We start from the raw sequence: 8,553 nt of genomic DNA on the forward strand, positions 1-8,553 counted from the left end.
CAACCTTAAGAATTCCATTTGTCTAAAAGAGAAGAATCATAGAATCAGTGTGGAGGACAGTGGAGCAGTAACATAACCTAATCTTGCCTTATATCTTGGATGGCAAATTCAAATGCATACAGAAACCATACATATAGGTAATGTCTCCTTATATCTGACCCATTTCAAACCCAATGACAAAGTGACAGCGGCTGGGGTAAATTGCAAAATACGTGCTCAATACAAAATACAAAGACCCACCAGATCGCTGGCATGAGGAATGTGGGCACAGCACAGCCAAATCTGATTTTCAAGAGAAACTAGTGATCCAGCTGTGTGTGTGTGTGTGTGTGTGTGTGTGTGTGTGTGTGTGTGTGTGTGTAAATTCCCAAGCTTCTAATTTTGGCTCAAAGTTTTTTCTTCACTCCGTGGACCAAACAGCACAACAGTGGGCCGCCAATGTGCAGATCTCTAACTTATATAGAAAAATTAACTTCCTCCATTTTCTGGAATGCATGCTACGTAGGCATGCTAGTGAAGCATTCAGGCAAAAAGTGGAAGGCCAAGGCAACCACCTGGCAAAGGGAGGACTTCATCTGCAGTGCCATAAAACAAGCTCAACATTTACACCCAATGAGATCAATTCTGAAAGTATTTCCTCCAAATAGCTACATGTTTCCTCACCTATCAATAAAATAACTGATGAGAATTGAGTTTTATCTGTAGGTGAATAAACATGCAGCTCTTTGGTTTTCAGAGTTGGCACCCTAAAGCCTATTATCAGTGTATGCAATTTCCTTGAATTCAGTTTGAACAAAATTATCCCAAAGCCCCTGATCCCCCCACCTCCACCTCCAGGCATGAGAAAGGAGAAGCATCACGGGAAGAGAGATATTCCACTGCTTGGCTGACATGCTAAACATTAGAATACTTGTCTCTCCTTCTCATTCCTATAAAAACATCTGTGCAAAGAGGGCCCAGCTGGCGTGCAAATATGTTCCATGATGCAGGCCAGCTTCCAGCCCCTTCCTATCACCCTTTGTCTTGTCTCCTTTCTGCCATTGTGCATTTCCCTTTTAAACATCTAATGCTTAGTGAAAAAAATCAGTGTTAACAGGTTAAAAGTTAATGCGCTTCATCTGTTTTACCTCCTGCCATTAGTAAACTTAGACCAGCGAAGGGGTATTTGACACATTACCCATTTGCCTATCTCCTCCATGGAAGAAACTATGAGGGGTGCTCAAGAGCTGTTCATCAAAATGTCAGGCTCTAATTTGGTAAAATCATTACAACACCTGCTTTCTGGGAATTATTGTGAAATCTTACTCCTTTTCCCTTTGTGTACAGCCTGCTATTAGCCAAGAAATACACCCACTCATGACTTTTATGTATAGTTCAAGGCCTGTTTGGGATGGTGAGGAGAAAGGAATTTTCGGGAATCAGCTAGTGGTGAACAGTCCTTAGAAGATGAGGCTGAAAGGCATTGAGACTACTTGGGAAGGAAGCCTCCTGAGATTACGGGGTTCTTATAAAATTGTCAGGGACTTCTGAAGTTTCCATTAGTTCATACTCAGTACCCGATGAGAACAGTTTCACCTGGAAACTATCTCAACTCCAGCCAAAGCAGCAAGCATCTGATATTCAGATAAATTTTAAAAATACAATGTGCAAAAAGAAAGTAAGTCTGAAGTGCTTGAAAGTCATAGAGAAGGCTCAAAATGGCAATCCTTTGGAGACCACAGAACTGGGGTTCCGGGAACCAAAGCCTATATTCAAGAGTCAGGTCTTCACCTATTTCCACAGTCCATTTTCCTGCACAGTGACTCTCCTCTCCCACACTCCTCCCTGCTGGTCACCCAACAAAACCCTCAGCAAAAGGAAAATGCAGGCCTTCTCAGCTCATTGAGGAATTTGAAGTAGTTTTTAATTCCAAAATTACTCATGCCTTTTTACCTACCACCTCTGCAGCTAGAAGGGATAAAAGACAAGCCATAAACCCTGACGATTAAAAAGACGGAACTCTCCTGGAAATCAGCTGCTGATTTGCCTAAGAATGAACCATGCTCTCCTACCAATTAGCATTGCCATATGTAGCAAATGAAAATACAGGACACTGGTTCAATTTGAATTTAAATTCAAATTCAGATAAACAGTAAATATTTTATTATACATCACAAGTATTGCAGGAACATTATTTATATTACAGAATTATTCATTGTTTAGTTGAAATGCAACTGGCCATCCTATATTTTATTCAATAATCCTACCACCAGCGGATTCAGGAAAATGGTTGGACTTTAGAGCCCAGTGAATTGAAGAAGAAAATGCATTCACCAAAACTAGAGAATAATTTTAAAATGTAGCAAGCTCTTAATGGCCAGAAAAAGGCTGAGGGACCTATCTTCTCCTGCCGCTTGACACAGTCAGCTAGCCCAGTGATTCTCCACCACGGCTACACATCAGAGCCACTAGGGAACAGCTAAACATCGCTGACATTTACACCCTGTTCTGGACCAAATGCATGGGAATGGGATTTTTAAAGATGCCCCGTGATTCTAATGAGCAGTCAGACTGAAAAGCATTGCGCTAAAAAAGCCATAAAGAAAAGCTGAAGTGTGATAGAGAGTGTGCATGACTGTTTTAGCCCAGGTTCCCAAACTCTGCTGCACACTGCATTCTCCCGGGGATCTTTAAACATTCCTGTTGCCTGACACCCACCACCAGGCATTCCAATTTAATTAGCGTTGGGTACAGGCTGGGCATCAGGAGTTGTAAAAGCTCCTCAGGTGTTTTAAGGTAGGACAAAGTTTGGAAACCACTCTGAAACTTACATACCTCTGTTTCTTAGGATGACAGCAGCACTAATTACTTTTGTGGGTGTAGGAATGAAATCAGACCTGCCAATCATATTTAAGAATAAATTAGATGTTACTTTTTAAGCTTATCTTTCCCACGTTGGCTGGGAGATTTAAACCCTATGAATGGAATGCTGTTTTCAAGAACTTAACTCTGCTTCTGTTTATAGGACACCTATTAACCCCTTTGCCAGGAGGTTTATCGGTGGGAGGATAATGGTCACCCAAGACCTTTGTAACTCCCTGCTTTCAATCAAAAATAATAATAATGATTATGTGCTGATATAATTCAGAGGCTTCTTTTGTGCATAGAATTTGCTCTACGCACGAATGCATGGATTGACTTGGAGGGAAGAGCGTGACGCCAACCTTTTGACTAATTCACAAAAAGGAAGAAAATAACCTGGGCTTTGCTACATTCACATGTAGTCATAAGGAACACTGTATTCCTCTGATTTTTCTTACAAATTGCTAAATGCACAGTGATCCCTGGAACTCTTAGTCCTCCAACATTTAAAAGGTTACTCACCCCCAAGAAATTATTCAGCCCTGATCTGACAGGAAGTGCAAGAGCATGACTTTTTAGTGCCAAAGCCAATAGATCTGAATTTCCAAAGAAGCATGCTTTGTGGGAGGATATGGGCTTTACCCCAACTGGTTGGGTAATCTGAGAGCCAAAGGAAGACATGACTGTCAGAGAGGACACCTGACAAGTTCCAGAACTTTAGCTCAGGGAGGTATTTCACAAGACTGACCAATTTATCAAAAGCAGACAAATACTGCCAGCATGTGGTGTGTCATGGGGGAGTTGATGGGGTTCATTTGTGATGAAGCCAGAGTCTGCACATCCTGCTTGATAATGGAGAGGAAAATAAAATGATAAAACTATGACCAATACAAAGGAAAGTTTACATCTAGTATCAGGGCTGCCTTAGGTTTTACCACCATGATAAGAAAGAAAGGAGCTTTCACTATCTGTATAAGGTATGTAAAGACCACAAAACACTTTCTCATTTCTCATATTTTGAGAAAACTTTGGAAACATAAAATTATCTTTTCAATACAAATAATTAACGTTTCTCATTACTGTGCTTTTGAGCCTTATTCATGTAGTTCATCATTTCATAACTAATGGACTTCAGGATTACTGAAATTGTACACCCTTTTTAATATTTTCTAGTTTGTGAAGAGCAATAGGACAATAGGTGCCAGATTTATTTTGCAGGAAATAAATAAACCGGTCCAAGACATAATAAAATATTAGGAAAACATGAGTTTTAAAACTTTAAGTACATCCAGGGTGGCTCTTCTTTTAAGAGAATTGAATACATGAAAGTCTATGTTGACACAAAAATCAACATTTACTTCAATTCAGCTTAGGATTCTATGCTTCAGAGGCCTCCCCAATAGGGTTGTTTTCTATACTAAGTTTTGGAGTACAATTTAAAATGAAATTTTAACATCAACACATAAATTCTCAATGAAGAAATATTGGTTCAAGTGAGGGACACATATTGTCATAGGTGAACGAAGCAATTAAAATTTCAGAGGGTATCAAATACCCTAAAGTACTTATTTGGTATACTGTCTCTGGGACATTTAATTTGTTTCATGTAAAATCATTAACAAATTTTCAGCATTTTTCACTGAGGATTAAATTAAGAACAGTAAATTTTTTTTACAAGTTACTTGACTTTGATCTCTCAAAAAGAGTTTATAGGTTCCTCATATAAATCAATGAATTGCATTTTTCCTTCATTCCTCAAACTTGATGTTAGCACTTAGCACGTCCAATCACTATCACACTTGCTGGGAGAAACCATAGTGAGCAAAACATATATAGGCCTTTCTATCCTCAAAGAGCTTATAATTCAGTGAGGGAGGCAGACATAAATTCCACAAATTACCAAGGTTAAGGATTCAGAAAAGGAGAGAGAGAGATTTGAGCTGAGACAATGCTCTTAATAATAACAGCTACCATTTACTGACATTATGCTAACTGTTGAAAAAATATTAGCTCACTGAAACCGTACAACTACCTACTGAATCAGGTACTTCGTATCCCATTTTGTACTTGAGAAAACTGAGGCTTAGACAGCCTAAGCAGTTTGTTAAAGGCAACTCACACAACTAGGGAGTAACAGAGCCTGCAAATGAACCCAGATGCTGCTTCCAGAACGTGTACTGTATTCTTAACCATTAGTCACAGAGCCTCTCCAGGGAAAAGGATGGGATGGAGTATAATCGTCTGCTCGGGCTGCAATGAAATATTTAAACAACAGAAAAATTGTTTCTCACAGTTCTGGAAGATGGGAAGTCCAAGATCAAGGTGCTGGCCCATTCGGTTTCTGATGAGGGCGTTCTTCCTGGTTTGCAGATGTGGCCTTCTCACTGTGTGCTCACATGGCCTTCTTTCTGTGGTGCACGGAAAGAGAGAGAGAGAGAGATCTCTCATTCTCTTCCTCTTCTTATAAGGTTACCAATCCTACTGAGTTAGGGCTCCACCATTATGACCTTATTTAATTGTAATTACCTCCTAACGCCTTTATCCCCAGATACAGTCATATTGGGGGTTAGGGCTTCACCATATGAATTCTCAGGGATACAGTTCCATTGACAGCATAGAGTAAACTAAGTAGGAGAAGAACGAGTGTCCCAGATAAGAAATAACTATGATTACAAATGACTAAGAGTGTAGGTTATAACAAATATGTGTGTTTGGCTAATTTTCTAGCTTAATCTAGCAACGTAACTATACCTACCGACAGAATCCAATTTCTGTAACAAAATACCTTCCCTTCAGATAAAATATTTGCAAACACTGGCACCTAGTGGTAACAGGCAGGAGGTAACTTATGGGCAAGTATTACTGAACAGGTATATTCAGCTGCTTACTTAGGGGTGCTGACTTATCAATTTCCCCTTTTACTGTGTGCACTTCCAAGTTGCTTTTGCTAGGAATAAAATACATTAAATTAAGCATTACAACATCAAGGCAGTTGCCAGTTCTTTCCACTGAATACACACACACACACACACACACACACACACACACACACACACAGATTTTCAGCCTCTCAGAGAAAGATCAGGACCCTAAGTTTAATCCCATCCCACTTGAAGTTAGACCAAATAAATGTGGGCTAACAAAACAGTAAGTAATATAAACCATTAGTTGTAGTCAGCAGTGTAGATTTGGGACACTGTACTGGATAGAGTCTCAAATGGTTGAGGTAATGTCAGAAAACAAAAGGAATATGTAATGAGTGCTAGAATATAGGAAGTCATAGTAGCAACCACAGCTTTGTAACTAGTTGAAAAAATTAGGACACTGGTTTTTTGTTTGTTTGTTTGTTTTTATGTACATATATATCAAACTAACTGGAGTCAGTACTATTCTTAGCAAGTAAGAATCATAACTGATATAAATATTCAGTCTTAATTCTAACTGGCTTAGGTGCTAAAATCACCTGAAGAAGTCAGCTTACCAGGGGCATAATGGTAAGGGAAGCAGTGCCAGTAAAGGGATTACATACAAGCTGTTTGGATCCTTATTTTCCTCTACTATACATGAAGATCCTTCATTTAGGATAAACCTTCTTTCTGGTTCAACCAAAGTACTTTTCTCAGAGGAACCATCACTAGATCCTCTCTCTGAAAGATAGCGACTTTCAATTTTAGCCTCGTAAAATCCTAAATGTAGAATAAGAACTTGACAGGTTAATTAGTCCACTAAAGCTCAGATGTAAGTATCATTGAGTGCATTGGTTAAAACTCTTTATGTTGCAAGTAACAAGAAAATTCAAATTGAATCCACTTGAGCAAAAACTAAACAGTTCAGGGACATCTCAAGAAGAACCTCATGTAGGGCCCACACAGCACGACCAGAACTCTTTTCTCCCTCACTATTTATCAGCGCTGTTTTGATTCTATTTGAGGCTGACTTAAGCTTCATGGACCCAAGATGGCAGCTGGCAACTCTGGGCTGCAAAGTGGAAGTACAGAAGGGGTTAATAAAATCCATTTTTCCAGCAGCCCCACAGAATGTGTCATTTTATTTCATTGACTTAGATTCAGTCACACCTCTGAACCAATTATATAACCACAGTGATGGGATAATCTAAAGCTGAAGGGCACTATCAATTTTAAACAATCCACATGGCTGAAAATGGAAGGAAAGATGTATTACCCAAAGAATAATCAACACGCTTTTGGCAGGAAAAGGAGGAGAAAATTGATGCTGGGATGTTAACCAATAAAAGCCCACAATATTGGAATGGTGTGCCTTTGCTCCAAGTGAGGGTTGCACCTATTCAAGGTGAAAAAACGTATACCGTGTTTCCCCGAAAATAAGACTGGGCCTTATATTAATTTTTGCTCCAAAAGAAGCATTAGGGCTTAAGTTCAGGGGATGTGTCATCCTGAAAAATCATTTTAGGGCTTATTTTCCGGTTAGGTCTTATTTTTGGGGAAACACAGTAGCAATAGGGCTCACGGAGAGTTGAAGCTGATGCTCTCCACAGCAGAGCCAGGAGAGACTGCAGACTGGGTTATCATCATCATCATCACTGTTAGTCAAACCTGCCTCCTGGTACAACTATTCATTTTGATAGCAAACTACCACAGGAGCTGTGACAGTTCAATGGCCTGATCTCTTCTCAGATGGCTCTTCTGTTTCTTTTGTCAGATCCTTACTCTCCTCCCGTTCAGTGAATCAGGGCAATTACTGCACATAGCATCCTCTCCCCTCTCTCTGACCTTCTTTTCTTGATCTCAGCCATCCTCCAGGTTTCAATGACCACAATCTTGAGCGTCACTTCAAAAATGTCATCTCCTGGCCCATCTTATGAATCATGGAACTTTGTAAATCAATCCAGTTCTCATTTGCAAACTTTGTGTCTCAGAGTCCTGGGTTTGTTCTTGCTTGATGCCAAAAAGACTAGCTTGGAGTTTTACTAAATACACGAAGGAGCAAGAAGTCTAAGCCACACTCTGAGTAAAGGTTTATTGTTTGGTAAATACCCCTCCCACTAAATGCTCCTTGAGGACAGAGACTATTCACCGGTGCTACCAAAACCAAATTTAATCAGTAAGTTCATGTCAAAATACATACAGCTTTCACTACAATGCAACTCTCCCTTCTACACCTTTTCTGATAACCAATCCTCTCATTTCCACTAGAACAGGTACAGTGAAGGAATGATGGCTAGTTACTATAGCCATCTATCGCAGCTTTGAACAGCTATAATACGTATGAGGAATTGCTATTAGGAATTGCATTGCTGTGTGTGTGTTTGGTGGGGGGGAGGGGGGTTGTTTCCCAGCATCAAAATTCCCTTCCTATGCTTGGTGAACTCACCTTCTGTGTGAGGAGGCAAAATACAATCTCTCATTGTGTAAACTGACAATGACAGATAAGTGTTTTTTTCTTTGACTTTTGACATTTAGTGCACGGTATGCGGACCTCATCTGGGTATATGGACCTGCATCTGGAACTGTGAATCTTAAGCGATTTATCTAAACAAGCAGGGACCATCTAGCATTCATTTCACTTGTGACATCTCACTTGTGACATCTAGTGTCCAGCGGTGGTAATGGCAGTTCTCTATTCAGACAGTTCCTAAAGAATGATCTTAATAATGGTATCGGTAGCTTCTGTGATTTTGCTAATTACCTCTTGGATAGACTCAATAAACCCAGATCAATTCTTTATGATCTG

The sequence above is a fragment of the Rhinolophus sinicus genome, linkage group LG10 (genome assembly GCF_036562045.2).
Source record: "Rhinolophus sinicus isolate RSC01 linkage group LG10, ASM3656204v1, whole genome shotgun sequence".
Lineage (NCBI taxonomy): Eukaryota > Metazoa > Chordata > Mammalia > Chiroptera > Rhinolophidae > Rhinolophus > Rhinolophus sinicus.